The sequence below is a fragment of the Mirounga angustirostris genome, unplaced genomic scaffold (genome assembly GCF_029215605.1).
Source record: "Mirounga angustirostris isolate CCGP_5_RB_7025 unplaced genomic scaffold, mMirAng1.0.hap1 SCAF_12, whole genome shotgun sequence".
Lineage (NCBI taxonomy): Eukaryota > Metazoa > Chordata > Mammalia > Carnivora > Phocidae > Mirounga > Mirounga angustirostris.
Window position 1 is genome coordinate 17,448,326 of NW_026991720.1, and position 25,603 is coordinate 17,473,928.

General features: G+C 46.6%; 1 long non-coding RNA gene across 1 annotated transcript in view; it reads right to left on the reverse strand.

Moving 5' to 3' along the window:
- The window catches only part of LOC135362057 (uncharacterized), a 161,989-nt gene that overhangs the window by 134,540 nt on the left and 1,846 nt on the right, over positions 1 to 25,603 (reverse strand). The window contains exon 2 of the long non-coding RNA XR_010406352.1: positions 3,726 to 3,887. This is a non-coding gene — a long non-coding RNA (uncharacterized LOC135362057). The remainder of the gene's footprint in view (positions 1 to 3,725; positions 3,888 to 25,603) is intronic.

Genomic DNA, 25,603 nt, shown 5'->3' on the forward strand with positions numbered 1-25,603 from the left:
CAGTTTCTTCTCAAATCTTGATTGCTTTCTTTATTCTACTTTCTTTGGGCTATTTTATTTTATTTTTTTTTTTTTAAGATTTTATTTATTTTTCAACAGAGAGAGAGAGACAGCGAGAGAGGGAACACAAGCAGGGGGAGTGGGAGGGGGAGAAGCAGGCTTCCGGCTGAGCAGGGAGCCCGATGTGGGACTCAATCCCAGTACCCTGGGATCATGACCTAAGCCGAAGGCAGACGCTTAACGACTGAGCCACCCAGACGCCCTCTTTGGGTTATTTTAATGTTCTTTTTCTAACTTCTTAAATCAAATACTCAGTTCCTAGATTTTTAGCCATTTTTATTTCATAATATAAGTGTTTAAGGCTATAAAATTCCCTATAACTGCATTTCACAAATTTAGATATGTTGCATTTTCATTATTTTCAAATCAGAGCATTTTATTTTTCACAAAACAGCATAGAGCCCCATGATTTATTACAAAATGAACATTCAATTAACCAACAACCAGGTTGAAAAATAGAATATTACTTGTACCCCAAAAAACCCTGAGCATCCCTTTTCAGTAAGTACACTATCCCACCCTCCCCGAAGCGAACCATTACCCTGACTTTTATGGTTATCCTACCCTTTTTTAATAGTTTTTTACTCTTAAGTGTTCACCCCTAATCACAACGGTTTTGTTTCACAACATTTTTGGTTTTTCTGTTTGTTTATATAAATGGGCTGATCCAGAATATATTCTTTTGAATCTGGTTTCTTTTTTTTTTTTTTTTTAAGATTTTTTATTTATTTATTTGACAGAGAGAGACACAGCAAGAGAGGGAACACAAGCAGGGGGAGTGGGAGAGGGAGAAGCAGGCCTCCTGCTGAGCAGGGAGCCCGATGTGGGGCTCAATCCCAGGACCCTGGGATCCTGACCTGAGCCGAAGGCAGACACTTAACGACTGAGCCACCCAGGCGCCCCCTTTTTTTTTTTTTTTAAGATTTTTTATTTATTTGCGAGCGAGAGAATGAGAGAGAGCATGAGAGGGAGGAGGGTCAGAGGGAGGGAGAAGCAGACTCCTTGCTGAGCAGGGAGTCTGATGCGGGACTCGATCCCGGGACTCCAGGATCATGACCTGAGCCGAAGGCAGTCGCTTAACCAACTGAGCCACCCAGGCGCCCTTGAATCTGGTTTCTTTCACTCAACATTATACTTGTGAAATGTATCCACATGATTGTTTATAGCTAGAGTTTGTTCCTCTTCATTGCTATAGTTCTCGTTGTATGAATATATCACAAATTTGTTATCATTCTACTCTTGATGAACACTTGAGCTATTATGAGTCATGTTGCTGTGAACAAGCTTGTAAGTCTCTTAGCACATATGTGCCTGTATTTATGCTAATTAAACACCTATCTGTAGAATCACTAGCTCCACGGGTATGAGAATCTTCAACATTGGTAGTAGTGACGATCCTTCTCTACGAGAGCCATACCAAATTACAGTCCCATCAGCAGGGCGGCTACTGTTACACGATCTCATCAACACTTGAAATTGCCTTTGCTTTCCATTTTAGCCATTCTGATGAGAGCCTAATCATTTCTACTTGCATTTTCCTGATTATAATGCTTCCTAGGCTTATTGGGCAGAAGAGAGTATTAGTCAGTGCTAAAGAAAGAATTGTAAACTGGAAGATAGATTTAGAGGACTCGGCCAGAATACAGCGCAGAGGGAAAGAAAGATGATGAAATTGAGGTTATATGAAATGGAAGATAGAGTAAGAATATTTCATGTCTCATTTCTTGGAATTCTGGAATAAGATAATGTAAATAATGGAAGAAAGTAATATTTGAGGAGATATTAACTGAATGTTTCCAAGAGTTGATGAAAAGCACTGATCCTCAGAATCAGGAAGCCCAGTGAATTCCAAGAAGTACAAATAAGAAAAGAATCTGCATTAAGATTCTGACTGTCAGGGCGCCTGGGTGGCTCAGTCAGTTAAGCGTCTGCCTTTGGCTCAGGTCACGATCCCAGGTCCTGGGATCAAGTCCAGCTGAGCAGGGAGACTGCTTCGCCCTCTGCCCCTCCCCCCTGCTTATGATCTCTCTCTTTCACTCTCTCACTCTCAAATAAATAAATAAAATGTTTTAAAAAAAAAAAAGATTCTGACAGTCAAAGACAAAATACTAAAGAGAAAGAGAAGATCTTAAAAGCAACCAGAGAGAACAGAAAAATTACCTATGATAGAATAACAATTAGATTGGCTTCTGACTTCTCAACAGCAATAAGCCAGAATACAGGGGCATCATATTTTCAAAGGCCTAAGAGAGAATTACCTTAGACTGTCACCTTAGAATGGATATCCAACGAGAGTTACTTTCAGGAGCAAGGATGAAATAAATATCTTTCAGACCAACAAAGACTGAAAAATGTTTACTGACACTAGACTCTCACTAAAGCAAAAGACCAGATCATTGGTAAAATGTTGTGGCAGCCATTAAGGAACAGGAGATTCAGAGGAACCAGAAAAAAATATATAATATTGAGGTGCCGATCCAATCCTCCCCTTTTTTCCGGGAACTACAGAAATACAATTTTCAAAAAGTTAACATGATTCTCATACAAATAAACACATGTCAAGATCGGTGCAACTCATGTATGAGGAAATCAGCAGGATGGTAGGGGCTCGTTTAAAGGAGGAGCAGAGAGTGAAGGATTGCATCGTCATTAAAGAAGAAAATATTGGAATAAGATTGTTAGATTAGGTACAAAACTAGTTAATGTGGTTTGGGCAATAAAATCATAAGCTTCAGTTATATTTTCTACGAGATAGAAATAATTTAAATATCTGCTGGACAAAAATCTATAAATTATCATGTAAACTTCATAGAATCTGGGTCTTTGATCAGTAGCAGAAAGTGAATCAAATAAAGATAGATCTCCCAGATAATTAAAGAACCTTTAGGTGGCTAAACAATGCTTCAACACGACATCAAAAGAACATGCTGTCCTCCTTTTGCCTTATTTCCAAAATTGAGATAATTTTTCTTAACAGAACAAATCTCCACCTAATGAAGTGGACCACAGCAGTAATATCAGCATCACACGACTTTGCCCCACCCACAGACTAGGTCACCACTGACCCAATCTAGGTTACTCAGCTTCTCTACCCGCTATTGGGAATTGGGGCATCCTCAAGGCTCCCCCTTTGAACTAGGGAGCAGTCTGCCATTTTGCGACAGCCATGTTTATCCATGCTCATGCCAAAGAAGTAAAAGCTTGTCTACAGAGAAAAAGAACACAGATCAAACATGGAGAAAGAAGCAAAAGAGTCCAGGTGACCCCAAGTGAGAGAGAAGAGTCAGGATAAAAGAACCAACGAGGTTCTTGATGACTTTCCATTCACTTCCTGTATCCAGGCCTTCATGAAGCTTAGGCTGTGGCTCTTGGCCTTGGGTGCTGTAAGATCCTCGAATATTCCCCAGTAAATTCCCTTTTGTGCTTAAACGGAGTTAAGTGAGTTTAAAAAAAAAAAAAAAAAAAAGTAAACTACAAATTGAAAACTGGAGAATCAAGACAGAGCAACGCGAGACTGTCCAATCATTCAGCTCCACAGATCCAGGTGCAAGACCCCCTTGCTATGTCAGAAGACATCAGTTTTTATGTGTTTCCTGTTAACCCAGGGTAAGGGTATTACGCTGTGCAGTTAAGGGCCACGTGGAAGACAATCAGTTGGGACTTACCATGAGCCAAGAGTTGCACTTGGCTAAGCCCAGGAGCTCATTCCCACAACACATGTGGCAGATCCAGGAAGACAATCACACCTCTCCCCTTTCTAGCTTCTTATCATTCAATCAGATGGCTTATAGCTGGTGTCTCTCAGCTTGCAGTATATCCTCTGTTGCCTATAGTGGTATAAAGAAAACCATAAGAAGATCTCCACAGCTCTTTAGTTCGATTTCTCAGGTCGATTCGAGGGTGCATCATGAAATTAAAATACCCACATGTCGAGTGCGTCCTTTCACTTATATTGAGTATTTTTTCAAATTTTCAAGATTCCAAGCCAATACTAGGCTCTAGGACATCTCTAGGAAGACCCGGGGAGAAAGGAGAGAGCCTCCCCTCCTCCCATGGGGAGCTGGGGCAGGAAGTGCAGTGGTGTGTGGACAGGAAGGAGGCTGGCAAGGGACGGGCTCCCTTGAGAGAGCCAAGCTGGGGCCAAGATGACATAAATTGAATCTGATCATCTATGGCAAACAAGGGAAAGCCAGATCTCACCAACTGTTTACCCTGTATAAACCTTTTTAAAATTACCCTGGTGCGTGTGACAGAAAGTAAGAACCAGGAGAGGGGCTTTTATGAGAAAGCTTCTCAGAATGTGTGAAATAACAAGAGGTCTGGTTTTCCATCTCAGCTCTTTTGTGCAGTCACATCAAATGGAAATTCAGCAGGCCTGCGAGCCACCGCTGCTTCTAATTAAGGCCCCAAGGTGAGGCAATGCTTCAGGGGGTATCATCCCAGCAAAACAGAAATTCCACCTCTGTCTCCAGCAGAAGGCTGATCTGGGCTCAGTGTGCTGTGTTTGTTCTCAGCTTGCACTGAAAATGGCAGGCCGCACCTGCCTTCCAGACACCCTCCAAGCAAGTTTATTCTAACGCTGATTCTCTTGTTCAAACAACTCAGAGCATGGATAACAGATGTTAAATAGAGGAGGAATGGGAAGCAAAGCATTTCCCCCTTTATGTGTATTTTTGTGTGCCTGTGTGTGTGTGTGTGTGTGTGTGGAGGAGGGGTGTTGTACATAAAAGAATGACTATTGCTTCCCTTTGCAAAAATGCTGCCCCATCCCATCACACAGGAGTCAACTCTAAAATTTTGGGTGTGCTGGTAAGGAGCCTTATTTCAGCCACGTGTCTAAAGGAGGGGAGTTCTCAAACTTTACTGATCATCAGAATCCCCTGGAGGGCTTGTTAAACAAATGGCCGATTATCAGCCTCACCCCAAGAGTGTGCGATTCTGAATCAATAGGTCTGGGTTGGAGTCCGAGAATTAGCGTTACTAACAACTTACTCAGAGACAACGCTTTGGGAATCACTGTTCTAGGACAATAAAGAGAAAGAGAAAAGGTGAAGAATTATGGGCTCAGTGACCTCCGACCCAGCCTGTGGATATTTTGAGATACAGCCAGTAGACAAAGGAGAGAGAGCTGCAGAGGATCTGAGCAGGTTTGTGGAAGGGCAAGCTGAGGGCAAGCAGAAGGGTTTTTTAAAGGATTACCAAGTGTGGGATGGTCTGTTAGGAGGAGGGGGTATTAGCCAGAGAGTGGGCTTCACATTTGCTGCAGGAGTGGGAATGGGTCTCCTTCACCGCCGCCCCAGCTTCCAGGTCTCTACTGAAGCCCCAGGCAGGGTCTCGCTCTGCATTTCTTAGAAGCTGTTAATGACCAGACCCCCAGTGGTTGCCCCACTCTTGCTCCCCACTGCCCCATATCTCCCCTGGTTGGAAAACCCAGTTGCTGGACAAAGGAGCTTCCTCAGCTCGGTTTCTAGCGAGGAGGGCTGAGAGTCAGCACATTCTGGGTGATATTGTTTCAGGCCTAAGCTGGAGGGTGCTGTCCGCCTCTAACAGCAACTTGGGCCAAGCATCCCTCCCAAACTGTCCATCCTGCCAGAGGTGGGTCATTCTATCAATCTTGGAGGGGAGGGGGTTGTGGAAGGGCATCTGTCATATAGAGAGTGTTACATTAATTGAACGAGAAGGCCATCAGACTGGGGATGTCTCTACTGTCATAGTGGCCTACCAAACCAAAATCTAAGCTTGTAATGGCACAAGATTACGAAATCAAAACACTAAAGACAACCAACCACAGCCAACTAGGCTTTAAGCGACAGCTATTTAAATAATTTCCTTGTTTTCCTTCCCCACTGTCTCCATATAAGTCTTTCTCCTGACTCTTGGGGGCAGAGCCCTCCTAACCCCTTCTGGTTTGATGCTGCCTGATTCAGATCGATTTTTTGCTCAAATAAACTCTTAAAGTTTTTAAGATGCCTCAGTTTATCTCTTAACAAGGGAAACAAGAATACAGCGTTCATGCTTCCGTGAGGTTTTTCCTTCCTCACGGCCCCCACTTTCTCACTGGTGTTCAGTGAGAGACTCCAGGCAACATTAATAAAACAGCGACAGGTCCTGGTCTTGGCCATACGCAGCATGAGTCATGGCAGGACTGACCACATAATTTTCAGGGCCCAGTGTAAAATGAGAGAGCGGGCCCCTTGTTCAAAACGTATTAAGAATTTCAAGATGGTGACAGCAGTGCATAAAACCAAGCATAGAGCTCCTCTATGTATGCAGCGCTGGGCAACCACACCAGTTGCATGCCCATGGGGCCAGACCTGGGCATGGGATCATCTATAGGAGCACTGAGTTAGGAAGCTCCAAGTTCTCCCTAAACTGGGCTGCCGCCCCCTATTTCCTGTCAAACAAATAGGACCTGACCTCAGAGACTCTCTAGGGCCTGGGGAGGCAGACAGACACCAACCACTGAAGAACAGATTCTTGTGTACAACTGCGCATGGGTGAAATGATATGGCTGACCATTGATGTATCTAACTCTGCTTGCTAGCACTGTTCCAGCAAGGTTATCTAGGAAAGGTAAGCACAGGAGACCATTCGGTGTCAAGGGCAGGAAAGGGACAGCTGAAATAAGGAGGCTCAGGCACCTTCTGTATGACCACGGAATTTTGCGATCAGTTTCTGGAGGGCTCTGACAGTATTCAGAATTCTAATGTGCAAGTCAGAGAGCCAACCTGCATGATTTCTAGGTGTCTCCCAGTCCTATGAACATGTGCCCAGCCTTCTTTACAAAGTCCTGGTGTCTGTTATGTAACAAACTCTCCTAAAACTTGGTGGCTTAAAACGACCACCATTGTAGGGCGCCTGGGTGGCTCCGTCATTAAGCGTCTGCCTTCAGCTCAGGTCATGATCCCAGGGTCCTAGAATCAAGTCCCACATCGGGCTCCCTGCTCAGCGGGGAGCCTGCTTCCCCCTCTCCCACTCCCCCTGCTTGTGTTCCTGCTCTCGCTGTGTCTCTCTCTGTCAAATAAATAAAATATTTTTTAAAAAATAGATAAAACAGCCACCATTTTATAATATCCCACCATTTTGTGGATTTGGAATTCAGACAGGGCTGAGCCATTCAATTTTTCTGCTCCATGTGGATCAATGAGGGAGGCCCCAAGATGGCTTCACTTACATGCTTGCGCCTTCACAGAGATGGCTGGAAGGCTGAGCCCAGCTGGGACGATCCTCTGGAGCTCGCATGTGTGGCCTTTTAAGCCTGGACAACTCAAGGTAGTAAATTCTTACCTGGCAGCTCCCATAAGCCTCATGGAGCTCAGGGCTCCCAGAAAAATGTTGCAAGGAGCCCAGCAGGGAGTTCCGAGTCTAGCCATGGAATGGCTACTTCTGCTGCATTCTGTCAGTCAAGAAAATCACTAAGACAAGCTCAGATTCAAGTAGAAGAAAACTGAACTCCACCTCTCAATGGAAGGAGTAGCAAAGCCATTACTAATCCTTATGAATATGGCCCAGATAAGAAAGACAACAGGGAACGCCAATCAGCATTCCCATGGTCAAAGAAAAAGCCCAGACTCAACATTTTAATATTAGGGAATGAATGTACATTTTACATTTTAAATTAAAATAAAATGCTTAAGATATATAGGTCCTATTTTTATCTTGATTCTACAACCTTTTTTTTTTTTCATTTCGACCTATCATATAAGAATCTACTGTAAACTTTTTTAAAAATTCAAGGACCTAGATCCATGACAATTCCTTACTTGTCCTTCGGGGCTCAAATCACCAAGCACAGAATGTCTTTGCTAATTCAGTGGGGCGAGGGGAGCGGGGGAGGAGATGGGGGTGCCCACTCTTTTTTGCCCCAGAGCTTCCTGCCACAGTGTCTACGGTTTGTAATGTGAAGTTTCAATTCCTACTGCTCTATCACCTTTGTTGTAGGCCATTTTTACCTCTTGTCCCCACTGGCAACTTGGCCAAACCTGCCACTTTCCAGGGGGCACCTCAGCCCCATTCCTCTCAAACATAGAAACTCTCTTTCCCTGCCTGCTTCTCACTTAAGCTAGGGGATGCTTCTCACTCCAGAATTCCAAGGAAAGCCAATGTTTTCCTTACACAGATTTTGAAATGCCCATCATCTACCCCCCTCTCTCCAGAAGCCATGATTGCTTGGGCCCCTGACAGCTTCACTAATGATCCAGCCCCAGGTGCCATCATACCCTGGGCTCCTGTAGACCCTGCCCCTCAGAGTCCACTCATCCTTTGTTGCCATGGTAACCATCTCTGGGCTTCTGCCCCACCCCCCTCATGGCCATGGCACCTTCTCCAATAGTCTCTGCCAAAGAGCACCTACACTTTCCAACTGTCCTTCCCCATCAAGCCTCTTCCAGTTAGCCTCACCCATGGCTGTTCTTGCCTCATTTTAAATCCCAGTGCTCCCCTACCTGCTATCGGTGCCATCTCTTTCCTTGTAGCCTATGCATCACATGAAGACTGCTTCTAGACTGTCACGCGTACATCTTATCATTGCCCATGAAATCGCAAATGCTTTGAGAACAGAGACCATGGTTTGTGCATGTGTTTTTTTTTTCTCCTTTGGGCATAAAGAACAGGACTGGGCTTCCCAATACATGCTCTAAAGACATATTAAAATTAAATATCTAAGAAGTGTACATAAATTGTGCCAAGCAGTAGACTAGGCACTTAGTGTGATTTAATTTAATCCATATATTTAATTCTTATCCCATACCACTATTACCTTCTCTCAGGTCTAATTTTAACAAAATTCCACCAAGAGGAAAGAATTTGGATGTCCCACATAGTTCATTATAATGGGATTTGGCGTCCAGTACAAACGCAGCTCAGAATGCCAACTAGAGAGAGGCATGCGCATCGTCAGGTGGGGTCCATGGCAATGATTTCCTGGCAGGTGAGCTCGAGTTGCATTAGGAGGGATGTGGCTCAGACCCCAGGTAGCAAATGGAACAGACAAGAAGTAGGTTTCCTATTCTAGAGGAAAGGAGCCATGCAGAAGTTGTGAGGAGTTGTGGAAGTGATGGGTGGATCTCACTTCCTCAAAAAAGTCAGACTTTAATTGTCTTATTATATATTCTACAAAAATTGGAACCAGGGAGAAAAAGAACAAGCCACAGAAATTCGTTCTTGGCTCTTATCCGACAATTGAGTCCCAAACCACAGTCCCAAAGTCTGTTTGCTATTGAAAAGGCGATTCGAAGACCAAAAGGCACTGGCACGTCTGGTGGGCTCCCCAGCTCAGTTGCCAAGTTGCAGGGTTGGGAACATTTGCCAACAGCCTGCTCTGGTACACTCTGTCCCTGCCCCAATCTACTGCAGTAATTAGCTTTGCTCGTTAGTTTCAAGTAAATAATCTCCTTGTCACAGCTGGGATCCTTTATCAGAACAGTGGATGTTAGGGTTTGCAGAAGCAAATAATTTTTTCCCCTTGGAATTCCCTGGAACACTAAGTTATGACCTAGAGATCTGAAGGAGGCAAGTAAACTTCCAAAGATGTCTAAAAATTCCAGGGAGTAGTTCTGCCTAAGAGGTGGAAGAGTCAGGCATTAAGAGACAAACACATGCAAAACAAACACACACAAAACCTTTGGAATGGATATGGATCTTTCCTTCAGTTCAGTTTAATGGTTCAGATCAACAAACATGGGTAAGTATCTGCTATGTGCCCAGAAACACAGTCCTGCCCTCACAGAGTGCCCAGTCTGGGGCCGGGGGGGGGGGGGGGGAGATGGACAAGCAAACTGGTAGTAAAGACACTGATGCACTAAGAATGTACTCTAAAGCAGAACGCAAGGACGGAGAGCGCCCTAATCCAGCCTGGATCTTCAAGGAAGACATGGAGATGGAACTCCAGCATCGATTTAAGAAAGATGAGAAGGAGCAGTCCAGAAGCCCCTCTGCAAGGCTTGTGGAGTGAGGAGGCATGGGGTTGACACCGAGCATCTTTAAAACAATTGGCAAAATACATTTTCTCATTCTTTTGTCCCTTGGCATCTCATCATCATGCCCATTTCAAAGAGGGAGAAAGCGGTAAGAGAGACTTCAGCTCTGCTCTGGGTAGCCTACAGGGTTGCAGCTGGGGGGTGGGGGCGGTGTCGGCAAGGTGAGGCAGATCCCCAGCCAGCTTCAGAGAATGCCTCATGGGGGCAGAACACCCTGTCCCTGACCCTTTCAGCTCAGCACCCCGCCCCCCGCCCCCCCGGAAAGGGCTGCCAGGGACATCGCAGCACCCTTAGATTCCTCCCGCCTCGTTGCCAGAGAGGGAGGGGGGATCCTCATTGCCAGAGAGGGAGCAAGCCTGTGTATAGCTTCAAAGCCTGTCTGTGCCAAAGCTCAACACCAAATCCCATTCTCCTTCAGCGTGCCAGATCTTTCCAGGAGTTTAACCCAGAGCTGCCCACCTGAAGAAAGGAGACATGGGGAATTGGAGGGCAAAAGGATTATCTTTTCACTTGGATCGATGGGAAGTTACAAACCGAGGAGAAAAATAAGGCAACGAGTTAAATAATTACATGGCGGTTAAGAGCCTGAGCTTTGGAATCAGACAGTGCTGGGTCTAAGTCCCAGCCCTGCTACATCCCAGCTGTACAGGCCCGTTCCTTGATCTCCCTGAACCTGTTTCCCCATCTGTAAAGGGGGTGTAATAAGAGTACTCACCCCAGTGGGTTGTTGTAAGGATTAGAGGCAATAATATGTGTAAACGCTTCATGCAACATCTAGCACGTACTAGCTACTCAATAAACATCAGCCAATGTTTTTTTCCGTCCATTTGCATCCCCGTGTCCACGCACAGGATGCCTGAATCGACCAAGGTTTTACCAGGACAACTGACTTCCTTTTTTTTTTTTTAAGATTTTACTTATCTATTCATGAGAGAGAGAGAGAGAGGCAGAGGCAGAGGAAGAAGCAGGCTCCCCGAGGAGCAGGGAGCCCAATGCGGGACTTGATCCCAGGACCCTTGGATCATGACCTGAGCCAAAGGCAGATGCTCAACAAACTGAGCCACCCAGGTGCCCAGGACAACTGCCTTTACGGGATCATTTTGGAGCTAGCCAACAATATTTTATACTAGTTTTTTTTTAACCAGAAAATGAAAAGATACTTTCTAGTAGCAAAGAAGAGTTCCCAGGGAAGACCAGAGCTACGGCAAGGCTGTCCGCCAGGAAGTGGGTTCCCATGTCCTTTTGGGCAGAGGGCTTATTTAATGGGACTTTGCCTTATCGGCTCCCAGCCTCCGCTCATGGGCACGTTTAGTAATGTGTGATGTCTCACCATGGGCAATCCCTTTGAGCAGCCTGGCTGGACACCAGTGTATCAAGTCCTAGGATGAGCTGAAGTAGAGACGGCAAAGGCCATTGGTTTATTTAGACTAATTCACACCACTTTTACTTTGATTAGCAGCTATTGTGTTCAAGGCACTGCTTTAGAAATCACTGTCAAAGCCTGGGACAGTAGAAGCAGAGTTGCCGAATGGGCTGCCCCTTGATGATGAAATCCATGCTCTCCATCCACAGCTGGGATCACGATCTGCGAACGATACTTACCTACAGCTGCATAATTGCTCAACATTGGAAATACGCATTCATATCCATGGCCTCCCTGTGACGGAGGCAATTGGGAGTTTGATTTTATCTTCCAGAGGAGGAAATGGTCTCTGAGAGCTTATGTACTAAAGTACAGCACCATTCAACTGTGGCCTCCTGATTCCAAAGCTCTTACTGTCACTAAATCAGATGGATTTTGTCACATGGAGGGGGCACACTGCAAAGTCTTTAGAATGCATTCTAGAAAGCACATTTCTAGGATAGCCGGCTCATGTCTAGGTACGAGCTGTGGCCCTAAGAAGCCCTAATCTTCATTTATGTCATGATCTATCCATCCAAGGAGGGAATTTTGTAACTGGCTTTATCACGCTCCAAATTCTGCTGTTACCTGAATTAGAACTATTCCGTCAGCTGGCCCAACCTGAGTAGAGGGAAATCTCTGGGACTTTATAGGCCTTCTAAGGGGAGGAGGACAGCACAAGTCATTCTTGATGGAAAATTACATCTATTGCTCCAGCTGATCCAAGCTTTCTGACCTTCAAGCCATACACTGTATCTCTTCTCAGGCTTTAGTCTTCAGGAATGAAATGAAACCACACTGACTGCAGGGTAAGCATTCTTTGTGTAGGGTGAGCAAGAGTTCTGACCACTGCTTTCCTGTAAAAGTTTTGGGTGGAGGGCTTAGGAATGATCAGCCTGTGCCCAGAGAATCCACTGGAGAGCCATGCACCACCTGGACCCCTCAGTGTTCTTGGTCCCCTCCCAAATAGAGGGGAAGCCACACAGGGAACCTAAACAGGGTCAAGTATCTAACGGGAAATAAAATATTCAACCACCCATCAAAGTGAACGGCTCTGGAAACCCAAACATCAGAATGGTAGAATTTCCTTCAAATGGCAAAGAGGCCCAGAATGCCAGGGCTACGCTGAATATGTTCTAGCGATTTTCTTTCGCTTTCTTCAGCTTACTTAACAATGATTCTGAGCCCTCACCCCTTGCCCCCTTCTGCTGTAGGACAGTCAATAGAGTCTCTATCCCAGGTGGCATGCTCAAGCACTAAGTCAGCCTGTCCTGACCGACTTGCACTTGCTGTCACATGAGACAAAAAGACCCCCTGAGGTTCAAGCCACTGGATGTTGGTTCTCTCCCTGCTGCAACCAAGCAGAGCCCTTCCCCTCCAGGCTCTTGTGTGTCCTCCTGTCATCTGGGAGGAGAGGGGTAAGAACTGAGCAGAACTGACTTGCTCTGAATGACACAGAAGAGCGGAACAGGAATTCAGTTGCCCTGACCTTGTCAATGCCCAACCCCAATTTGTCCGGAGAGCTGGGGACACTTCCACTCATGGGAGCCCCAAAAGAGATGGTGGTAAAGCAGGTAGCTTCACCCACCCACCCTGTCTCTCTCTCTCCCCCTCCCCCCACCCCTTCCCCCATTCTCCTGAACTGCCCGGATCCTTAAATTTCTGGGCTTTCTTCATATTCTCTCTCTGTGGGTCAACCCCTCTGCCACTCAGTCCCCACAAGAATTACCTGTCCTAGGATCCAATAACCAACCCCAAGACCCTGTTCTCAACCAAATGTGGGGTTAGAAAGACTGTAAAGAATAAAATCATTCTAAAAGGATAATGGTTTAATATGTTGTGTTTCTCAGGTATATGTGCATTTTTAAAGGAGAAGGTCATTTATCTTATTAAGACTTAATGGTAGACCTTGGGGCATTATGACAGGCAGCGCGGAAATAATTTGTAGCAAGGGGTTGTATCACCCCTTGGTAAATTCACACCCACACCCACACCCACCCTCCGTCCACTGTGGCCAGTCCTAGGTCACTGCTTTTCCTCTGAAATCAGAATCTCCTCATCCAGCTGCTGAGAAGAGAGAACAAAGCTGCCAGCTGATTATTATTCAAGAACAAAGCAGACCATTTGTTTTAGCAGGTTCAGAGCCATTATCCCCCCAGGACACATGGTACAGGGTATGCTAGCTTTATCTAGCCACATTTCCTTCTGTCCTCAAATCCTTAAAGAGTGTGTTGTTCCTCTCTCTGGAGCAAGACAAAAGGGAACTGGAGAAAGAAATTTGTTGTAGCAATGACCTACAAAAAGCTTCTCTCTCCTTCCTTTGCTGCCTGGATGTCTCCAAAGCAATAGGATTTCCTGTCTCTTCCCGAAACCCAGGTGAATGAGAGAAGGTATGAGAAAAGAGGTCCCCAGCGGCCATCTTCCTTCTGAAATACCAGCAGAACCATACCCTCAACCTCACCACCATCAGCAAGGATTCAGGCTCCTTTGCTGCCAACAGTCTCAAGAAAGGATTGCCAGATAAAACACAGGAAGCCTAGTTAGATTTGAATTTCAGATGAACAGTGAATAAGTATTTAGTATCTAAGTATATTTCATGCAATATTTGGGACATACCTAAACTAAAAAAGCATTCAATTTTCAGATGTGCTAAACATGGTGACCAACCACATCATCTCTCCCTCCTCACCCCTACCCCCTGTACCCTCTCCCCCAGCTGGCTCTGGTCTCCACACCATCCTAGACTGGACACCGGAAGTGTGACAGAATTCCTTTGCTGCAGGTGAGGATTTATGGGGGTCCACACCGGAAGCATACAGAATGATGTCGATCTGTGTTGAGCATTGAACAGTGTCAGAGATAAATCCCACTGGGAGATGCTTCACCTCTGGCTGCTTCAGACTTGCTTGCCTGAGGTCATGCTGAATACCTAAAAAGACCAATTAAGGGGCGCCTGGGTGGCTCAATCGTTAAGCGTCTGCCTTTGGCTCAGGTCGTGATCCCAGCGTCCTGGGATCGAGCCCCGCATCGGGCTCCCTGCTCCACAGAAAGCCTGCTTCTCCCTCTCCCACTCCCCCTGCTTGTGTTCCCTCTCTTTGCTGTGACTCTCTCTGTCAAATAAAAAAATAAAATCTTTAAAAAGACCAATTAATATGTTCTATGGTCTCAGAAAACACAGGGACTACTTCTCTAGAAGAGACAGTGAAGTTTAGGAGGGAGGCCTCTGGCTTGTCTATGTCAATCTCCCTCCGCCCCATCTGAAAACTGTAAGATGCGAAAAATCCTTTCCTGCTCAAAATTCTGTGAGTCCGTCCGCCCCTGGCTGGCTGAGAAGTCCAGTCTTCCTCCCTCTGGTGCTGCTCAGCCTTGCTCCAGTCCCAGGCCATCTAGGGCTCCGGCTTCTGCCCCAGCAACTTCTCTCACCAGCAGTCCCAGCAGCAGCCTGTCTCCCAACCATGCCTGACTCATCTGACACTTCTCCACCCTCCCATCCTGAACGTGGGTCCTATTCGGAAGTCCTTATCTGAGTTAGCACCCCAAGCCCTCTGGCTCTCTCACTGGTCCTGGTGTATCTATCTCCCACTTCCCCGAGAGCAACCAGTCAATAATAAGCAATGGTCACACTCCCTACCCAAGTGTAGGCAGAGAGCAATCACATGAATCCTAACACAATGAAGGCTCTATGGTGTTGTCCCTGATGCGCAGCGGCAGCCTGGAAAAATTCACTTTTACAGTAATATTAACTCAGTACCACCCATCCTTCCCTCTTGCTGCCATGTCTTCACTCCTTTTTTGGTCCTTTTGTTCTATTTTAACTGTGTTCTCTTTCGCTAATCACACTGAAATCAATTTGTCCATTTGAATTAATTGACCAGTAAAGTCCTTGGGAAGGTCAGTCCATCTTTTTGTTAAATAAATTCCCCTGTGGGACCTATCTAGCCAATAACTTGTATTTTCTCTCAGCCTCTGCTGGGTTTCTTTCTGCCCAAAGCAAACCGTAAAATAAAAAGTTCCAGTGACTTTCAAGATTCATTGGAACTTATATTTTGTAACTTTGCATCTAAGGTCCTCTGAAAGCACTTTTTCCCCCCTACAAAACAAAACAAAAACAAAAACAGAAAAGAACAACTCTACCCTCTCAAGCATGTTATTGTTTGGAAAATAGACACAGAAGAGTTTACCACGTGCCCAAAGCCAACACTGGTGAAAATTTCTGAAATTAAGAGAAAAACCAAAAAGATGGGATTTTGTGGTAGAGATTTTTCCTTTTATATTTTATTTGTGATTTTCCCAATGCCAAAATTTATGACTCTACAACAAATATCCTCCTGAGGTTCTCATGGCTGCTAATGGCAGTATTTGGGGGCTTTTGAGCGAAATAAGTCAAACCGGGGCTTTTTCCTTTTAACATGAGAATCTCGAGGCTTCACATTCCAGAATGCTGGCTTTATCCCCAGTGAGAAAAATCTCTTTGGTATAGTATCTATTTCTATTGTTTTATAAGAATGAAAAGAAGCCACATAATTAAGCCTGGAGCATGAGAAAAGGAGCTCCAGGAAAAGACGCCTTTGTGGGGCTATGACAGCGGATGACAAAGCAGGAGGCCCCCACTTCCCTCAGATAGAAGGTCATGCAGGTCCTTCCTTTGCCTCTCCTCCAGGCTGGTGTTTCATATGATACTAGAAACCCAGCCAGTTTATGTTTCAGGGTCTCCCAGTGAACTGGTTCATTCATTCATTCAAAACCATTTATGGCCTATCTCTCCCATGCCGAGTACTATGCCACGCGCAGAAGACATCAAGGTGAATGGGACCCAGTCTGTGACCTCAGAACTTTCAGACTAATGCATGAGACAGATGTACAAATAATAAATGCATCGCAATGCATCTCTATGTACTGAACTGTAAGAACTGGCTCTCTGCTGCAGGGGTTCTCAACCATGGGTGAGTTTGACCCCCTAGGAACATTGGGCAATGTCTGGGAGCATTCTGGGCTGTAACAACTGGGGTGAGGGGGTACTACCAGCATCTAGTGGGTAGAGGCCAAGGAAATTCCTAAACATCCTACAATGCATAGGCCAGTGCCCCACAACAAGAAACTACCCAGCCCCAAATGGGGATGGTGTGGAGGTTAAGAAGCCCGGTGTAACTGAGCGAATATGATGGGGTCATTCCTATCATGGTGGCCACTTATGCTGTTTCCCTGGCTCTGTCATTGATTGGCTCTTGCCCCTAAGCAAGTTAGTCCCCATCTCGGCTTCAGTTTCCTTGTCTATAAAATAGAGTTGGAGTCTCTAATTTCCAGTCCCTTCCTGTCTAAGAATCTATGGCTTTATTGGGCCAATAGAGCCCTTGCTCTGAGCCCTGCTCCTGGTAGGAGAATGCCTTGGCCAAGGACTGTTGACTTCACCCAGTTCGAGGAGATAAGCTTGCCTCCTGGGTTGATCCTGAGGCTAAACCAGGGAGGGTGAGTGTGACCTCTGCCCAAGGACCTCCAGTTAGGAACCTCCATCTTCAAAGGCTGTTTTCCCATCCACAAATAAGAACCACTTAATTCATCTGCCTCCCTGTGTCAGGAGGAAAAGAATGAGTAAATGAAGCAAGATGGAAAATTACCCAAATGCTGCTCCAGTGACTAAGCCCAAATGCTACAGTCCACTTCTCTCCCTCCTGGGGGCTCTGAGGCAATGAACGGGTATGAGAGACTCCTCTCCGGACCAGCTCTGTGGCCTAGGGAGGTGGGCTTGGCTGGGGAGGGGTTAGTATCTCTTTATAGGTCTTTGGAACTGCCTCAAGGAGGATCTCTGTCATTTGTCTCCCTGAGGGGAAGTTAGACTTGGATTCTTGGCCACATATTTGAGGCACTGGGGCTGGCTATGAGTCCAAGGCCCTCAGACACTCTCTCTCTCATTCTTTCTTGCTCTTCTCTCTCTCTCTCTCCTCTCTCTCTGGCTTCAAACTCCTTTACCAAACAGAAAGACCCTTTCAGGGCCAAGGGGCTGGAGGGCGAGAGCTGCTTTGGAGGACAGAGGAAGCAGGCCCTGGAGGAGGGAGAGAAGCTCCCGCCTGGGCCTAAACATAAGGCCTTTCTAGTGCTCCCGTGGTGCTGTGGACAGAAAGGCTGGAGCAGGGAGCCGGGGCCGGGCTGCCAATGCTACATTTATTTCTGTGTGACTGGGCTCACTGTGCTGGCAGGAGAGCCCCAAGGTCTGTAATTGGACTCTGTGTGTCCTCTCTCCTGCTAGACCATTTGACGTGGCAGCTTCTGTGTGCAAGGAACAAAAGAAGCCTTTTTTTTTTTTAATGGGGAAAAAAACTAAAATTCAGAGACATCAAGTAACAAGCCCAAGTTACTTAAAATGCTAGGCAAGGGGACTTCTTTTCGCATTGCTGACTGTTAGATTTGCTTCGTGAGCATGTCAACAATAAAAGGACCTAAGTCCCTTAACCACATATTTCCCATTCTCTACATGTCCATTGTTTGGTTTTTGGTTTTGAGGGTTTTTTTTTTTTTTTTCTGGTACAATTTACATTCAGTAAAATGTGCAAACCTTAAGTAAAAACTCAGTCTCACACACACACACACACACACACACACACTCACATACACACACCCATAAAGCATTCACATGGATAAAAATATAAAACATGTCCATCATTCCAGAAAGTTCTCTCTTGCCCTGTTCTAGCTGGAACCCCCCCCCCAAGCACACCCCAGGAAGTCACCTTTTTTTTTAATACTTCTATTGCCATAGTCTAGTTTTGCTTATTCTTCAACATCGCATCTACCTCATATTCTTTTGCTCCATACAATGCTTTTCAGGTTCCTCCGTGATGTGTCAGTAATTTGCTCCTTGTTATTGTTGGATAATATCCCACTGTATGAACGTACCACATTTGGTTTTCCACTCTCTTATTGATGGATATTTGATTGGTTTTAGTTTGAGGCTATTATGTTCATTTGATTTTTTTGGTAATCAGTCTTCTGTGCATATTTCAATTCTCTATTCCAATGAATTGTAATGAAAGTCACCCTCCACAGGACACAGCATGATGAGAAAGAAAGACGTACTAGATGATCTAAAGTCCTGTCAGCCATAAGACCCTCTCACTCAACCCTGTCTCTAAGAGCGGCTGCCAAGCACCTCCTTGCACAGGGTTATGACAATGTCCTCTTGGAACAGCAGGGCAGAGAATGGTTGCTTCCTCACACACAGGGATGCGGCTCTGTACTTCTGGGTTCACCAACAAAGACTAGAAGAATTACAAGAAACACACCTGTTTCTCTTCACCAGATGATAGCTATCTCACAGGAAAGATGCTCCCCTGTTCTACCCACCGGAAGCAACTTGAGGGAGGCCAGCAGACACGGTAAGACAAAAATAAATGTATCTACTTCAGCCAACATCTCTGCCCTCCATGGAAAACAACCATTCTCCCTTGAGATATGTGGGAAAGAGTAATCTGGCCTCCAGAGCATTTCCAACAGAGAGAGTTTACAGACCCTTGAATGAGTTCCTACCACTCATTCTTATTCTTTCTGATTCTTATTTTGTCTAACAAATCCATACTATACCTTGAGAGTATAACTGCAGGGCACAAACTCTATCATAAGGTCAGGCATCCATTTAATCACAGCAAAGGACTCTGATATCCTCCTGGACATGCAAAGAAAAGACTGGCAACAATCATCGGGATGATACACATAAAAAAACAAAACATCACTTTGCCTTAAGATTTATTCAACAGATATTTATTGAGCCACAAAGACTGGAAGCCCTAGTAGTCCAAATTAATACTGTTGTGCTCCCCGTGTGCATGAGTTTCAACCAATAACGGCCTCCTTTCTTACATATAACCTCCTCACAGGGAATATACCGATGGGCAGAGCCGGGGGGTGGGGGGGCACGTAACACAGATTCACCCCATTCCCTCCTGGTCTCCTCTCATCCCTCCTAGCTTGGCCCTGATCTCACCTTTCTTCCAAACTTCTCCTCTCCTCTCCCTTTTCCTACGAATTAGTTCCATCTCTCTACTGATCTCTATGGGGTCACAAGAAAAGGGAAGAGGATGTAGCAACAAAATGGCCTCTACTCATGCAGGAGGAGGTCCCTGCGCTCACCTCTCTCATTCATCCGCACAGCGAGCGGGGTTGGTGCTTGTCTGTTACTCAACTCCTTCTTGTTCCTTTCCCAAAGCTGCTCTCACCCTTTTCTTAAAATGACAACCCCATGTATAATCAGCTCCTGACAGCCCCATCCCAGCCCCTGGAGCACTAGCCCTGATGGTGCCATCCAAAAACCAAGGTATTTTTCTCACCCCTCCCCTACCCCCCACCTACCTCTTCTTTAGGGAACAAATTCTTTTCCCCAGCATTTCTGCCCTAAGAGGAAAAGAGAGAGGAGAGTTTCTTCCATTTTGATAGCTGAGAAAAATAACCTAGTTGTCAGTTATTTACCAAAATTTGATTCAGAAATGAATGAGCCCTGGACTGGATTTGGATTTTAAGGACTAACCTGAAAGAGCTTCTGAGGTAACATTTTGAAAATTTACCGAAAGCGGCCAGGAGGTAAATTTGCTCCACTGTGGTTATTGGCAGTAGGGGTTGCAGAGGCAGGAAATTCCCTGCATAACTAGCCTCTCTTCCCGGAGCCTGCTGGGATCAGGAACCTCCAACTCCTCCCTGGCCGTTTCTCCCCATTCCCAGCCCAGCCACCCACTGGCTCTGAGCAGAGCCCACCCGCCATTTACTCTAAGTGACAGCTTTGTAGCATATTTTCACATCCATTCATCAAATCCCTGCTAGGCAAGAATTCAGGGTGCAAGATGGGATTTAACTTGCAGAGACTCCAACACTCCCTCCTTTATGAAGTCTCGGCAATATCTTCGGCTTCTTTGGAATCCTAGCCAAAGAGCAGCCAAGATGCCTTCCCCACAGAGAACTTTCCGTTCTGAGAAATTCCTTCTGGAGTCACCCAACCACCACCTCCGCCTCTCTGACACTTACTCCCACCTTCCCCCAACACACATAGACACACATAGACACACACACACACAGACATTCACACACAAACACACACACAGAGTATATTGGTCAGGGCAGGCCTAACCCCTGTAACAAACATTCCCAACATCCCAGTGGATCAACATACGGAAGGGCTATGTCCCACATTTGATGCCTACAGCTCTTACCAGATAGTGCCTTGATTGTAAGTTTTTTTCTAATTAAATGTCTTGCCTTCTAGGTCATAATTCTTGGAGGGAGTGTGACTTCTACATTTTTATGTAACTGAGAGGCCCCTTTTTATCATTTGCAGTACAAATAGCAACCACCAACCTCGACCACATCCCATAGTTGGTAGTAGCTGGAAATCCAGTTTATGTTCTCCAAGGCCCTAGCTCCTTCGCCTTTACATATCCAAAAATATCCAAGTTCTTATTGGTATGTAGGTAGGGCACTGGAGGAGAAACTGCAAAGGAAATGAGAAGTCTTGCGGAGGGATCAAATGGTCTTTAGTCCTCACTAACTGTGCCAGTAGTAGCATGGGCTGAGGGCTGAAGAAGACTTTCCCTTCCCTGGGTATAGAGTCGCAATAAGCAGAGTGCCTTCTGGAAGCCACAGAGGTGATCTCTCGGGACTGTGCTCAGGCAAGAAAACTATGCCAGTGGGGAGGGGAATGGGAGGAAGCTCATCCAAAGATACAAACTTCCAGTTATCAGATAAATAAGGACTAGGGATGGGACACACGACGTGATGACCACAGCTAACACTGCTGTGTGACGTATCCAAACGTAGATCCTGAGCGTCCTTGTCCTGAGGAGAATTTCTTTCCTTTTGTTATAGCTATGTGAGGAGGTGGATGTTAGCCGAAGCTCTTGTGGTCATCACTTCACAACATACGTAAATCAAACCCTCATGCTGAACGCCTTAATCTTATATGGTGATGTATGTCAATTATTTCTCCATAAAACCCTGGGGGGAAAAAAGCTATTCTGAAGATCTGAGGCCCCCATCCCCACCCCGAGATTCCATCAGCTGCTTCCTCAGGTGAGGCAACCCCGGGAGAACGGGATTGGGACAGGTTCCAGCAAACATTTCATAGACCCAGAACCCCTACCCCCTTCTCTCCCGCATCAGTCAGGTGGATCTATCAATCCACCTGTCTGTCAGCCTGTCTATCTATCTATCTCAATCTCCCTGGTAACTTCATTTGGGAGATCCTGTTTGGCAGTTCCTTTTGCTAAAGAAGAAAAATTCATCACCTCTCAAAGGACAGCGTCACCACTTATGTTTTCCTCACAGTGGCTTGTGGTGGTGGACACAGTGAATGTTCATCATCTGAAGGCAACTGGGACAATCCTAAGAGGATTAGTAGCATCATAATTATCGTTCAAAAACCTAAGGGATGGATGGGAACCTCTAGAATTTGTTCCAGCTAAATCTGTGCATATGCTATGTCCCTGTTTTAGCTACCCCCCCTTCCCGCCCGCCCCCCCCCCCCACACACACACCCTAGAAACAAGGGGCGTAACTGGTTATTTTTAATGTGAGAAATGCAAAGATCCCAGACTGGACAAAGTGCAACAAAAGTACAGTCTCCTCTCCCTGGCCTCCCGAGACAAGGCACCTGCATTTAGAATGGGGAGTACGCGGTCACGTGGTCTACACAACAGCCAGGCGGCCGAGCGGATCGCATTGCAGGCGTTGCGGGGCCGTGTAAACCCAGCTCCAGAGGCTTTGCCCGTGTGGCCCGAGCTTGACGGTATTCCCACCGGAGGAGAGATCTGGCCCGTTTTGTTCAATTGGCCCATCGAGTCACGGACCTCACCTTTACCGCCCTCCCCCAAATTACTGCTCTGGCTCGCAGAGCCGGCAACAACTGGATGCCGAGGGCTTGCGTCAACACAGGAGCTCAGTTACCATAATGCTCCTTTTAGCTCCGTGCACAGCGGACCTCTGCGTGGCACAGGGTGGCCTGGCCAGGGCTGGCCCCAGTGTGCACCTAGTACTGAGTCACTGAAGCTGGCAACTCTTCCGGGCCGGTGACTTTCCCGCTTTAGAGGCTGGCACTTCATAATTACAGCTGTGTTTCTGTTGTCATACCAAATTACCTCACTTACAACCTTAAAATAGAAGCCAGCCTCAAGGTGCTGGCTGCACAAACAAGGAGGGAGGCTTCACAAGACCCAGAACCTGGGTGCGGAGCCAGGAGGCAGGGCTCGAAGTCAGACACAAACGTCCTCCCGGTTAAAACCTATGTCTCCTCTCTTTTCTCCTCCTGGTGGAAACGGAGGAGCGCCATAAACTGTCTGTGTCCGAACGAGAAACGAGAAGGACCTTGGAGTTCCGTCTCTGTCATGGGGCCCCATTCATTTTACTTACTTACTGGATGGGCTCTACTCCCCTTGCCCTCACATCACTCTCCCCCTTGGCCACTCTGCTGTGTGCCTCGGAGCCTTCGGCAGACCCCATCACCCCACTCCCTCGCCCTCCGGCTGCCCGTTGGGTTAGGCTAATGGGAGCAGAAGATGGGAATTAGAAAGTGGGAGAGGAGAGAGGTCAAGGCATCTGTCTATTCCCCTGTTCCCCGCTAGGCTGTAGTTTGCCGTGGCTGCATCCTTCCACCTGGGCCACAGCTCCTGGCTGGCGGCTGCTCTGCTACAGGTCATTGCAAACAGTGGATTTCCTCCCCTTGTCCTGGGAGCCTAGGAGGTGTGTAGGAGTGTCCCAAAGCTGCTGTCCCCAAGTGCCACCAATTGGACCGTTGAAGACAAAAGAAGTGTGTTGTCTCCCAGTTCTGGAGGCTAGATGTCTGAAATCAAGGTGTTGGCAAGGCCACGCTCCCTCAGAAACACGTAGGGAAGAATCCTTCTTTGCCTCTTCTAGCTTCTGATGGTTGCCAACAGTCGTGGGCCTTCCTTGGCTTACAGGGGCATCCCTCCAATCTCCGTCTCCTTCCTCGCATGGCTGTCTTCTCCTTACTGTCTCTGTCTGTGTCTCCTCTTCTAAGGATACCAGTCCTATCGGCTAAAGGCCCACCCTAGTGACCTTATCTTAACTTGATTACATCTGCAAAGATCCTATTTCAAATTAAGATTACATTCACAGAAACTCGGGGCTAGGACTTCAAAATATCTTCTTGAAGGACATATTTCAGTCCACAACACGTGGTAACAGCCTCCACTGTGATGAGTCCCTGGACTAATCCCTTAACCCTTTCACTCCTTTATAAAGAGTCCCTTCATTAGACTCTTCGATTCCTTTTCAGAGAGTGCCACCTGTTTTCTGCCAGGACCTTGACGGAGACCCCTACTGCCTCACTGCCTTGCTGGTAGAGCACCTACAAAGTGCCAGAAGGTTCTAGGGATACAATGGTGAGCAAACACGAGCACAGTCCCTGCATTCATGGGGCTTATAGTCCACAGTTTAAGAGCCTTCATCAAAATATCACAAAGTAAAATTGCAACTGGGCTGAGATACAGAGGATCGGTTCACAGTGCTATGAACGTGCTTAACTGGGGGAATCACTCTAGTCAGGGAGGTCAGGAAGGGCTTCCCAGGGAGAGGGACACCTGCGCCAGAACGCAAAGGATGAATGGAGTCAACCAGATAAAGAAGGGAGATCTAGTCCCCCTTTTGGCTAAGGAAGAAGACGCCAGAAGAGTTATGTCATGGTGTCCATATTTCCTTCCATTGGGGGATCTATTTGCATTCATATCCCAATCCATCCACAAGTTACCCACCTCTCTGAGAAGACTTGACCCTGTCTCCCACCCTCACAGCTGCAGAGCCCAGCAGAGAATCCGGATGTTGAAGGGAGTGCTCGGAGAGTGAGAAGCCACTCCCAGGGCTCACAGGCAGCCCCAGTGAGCAGTACAGATGGTATGGCAGGGAGTGAGCGCCTAGAAACCAAGTAACACGAGGCCCAGCACACGAACTCAATACTTCCACACCGAAATCACAGCGTCCCTGAAACCAGCACCTCCTCCTTCTGTGCCCATAGTCTCAGCTGGGGACACCCCAGAACTTTCTTGTCTGCCCCCCTCTCCGCGCCTCAGCTCTCACTCTGAGGAATCACTGTGTGTTCCCAATTCTGCCTCTTCAGTCTTTCTCGAATCATGCCCTCCTCTCCTTCACCACTAGCTCCTGCCCTGATTCAGGTCCTTACCATCTTTCCCAAGAACTTTGCATCTACTCCCTCCTTGACTGGTCTCTACCCTATCAAACCCACCCTCCACAGCAAAGCCACCATAAACCTAGCCACCTCGCTCCCCTGGTGGCGGCCTCCAGGACTCCTTACTCCTGGCAGGAAACAGTCCAGGTGTGGCACAGAAGGCTCTCTATGACGGGGCCCTTCCTCCATAGCAGCCTGCCTCCCACTGCTGCCTGCTTCACCCTTGATCTTCCAACAAGGCCACCACTTTCAGTTCCATGTACACATCAAGTTGTCTCTCCCCTCTGTGCCATTTTTCAGGTTGTCCCCCCCCACCATCCCTTCCCCCACAACCTAATTAAATCCAACTCATCCCTAAAATATTAACTCCTCCAAGAAGCCTTCCCAGATAACCCTCCCCTCTCGTTTCCTACCATAGGGTCCTCCATCATTAAATCTAACATCGCATATTCTAAATAACTATGGAGGTGTCTATTTCCCCGATTAGAATAAAGAGCCTTGATGCCAGGGACCATGTCTCATTTGGTTTGACATGCCTACTGCCTGGCATGGAGTTGATGCTCAAAGACTAGAGGAATGAAGGACTGCATGACAAACAAGTGGGTGTTGACCGTGGTGCTTCTGCACCAGAGCCCTAAGAATGAATAGAATCCTCCCCCGCCTGTTACTCCCTAGTACATGGGCCCAGCCCAGCAGTCCCCCAGCTGCATCATGCTTCCCCTGTGTAGCTGCTTTACTGATGTCGTGTTTTCATCTCGGGCCCTGCCGGGTAGGATATGGGGGTACTTACCATTTAACAGTTGTGCGACCCTAGCCCTCGATCCTTTCTAAGCTTCAGTTTGCCATCTGTAAAACGGGCTCTATTATAGTATCCACTGAACAGAACTGCTATGAAAACTGAGTGAAATAAAATAAGGTATGTGGTCAGAACTCAGTAAATGCTTGGAGTAACTCAGCTGTAAGGTGACCAGAGCTGACAAGAAGTACAAA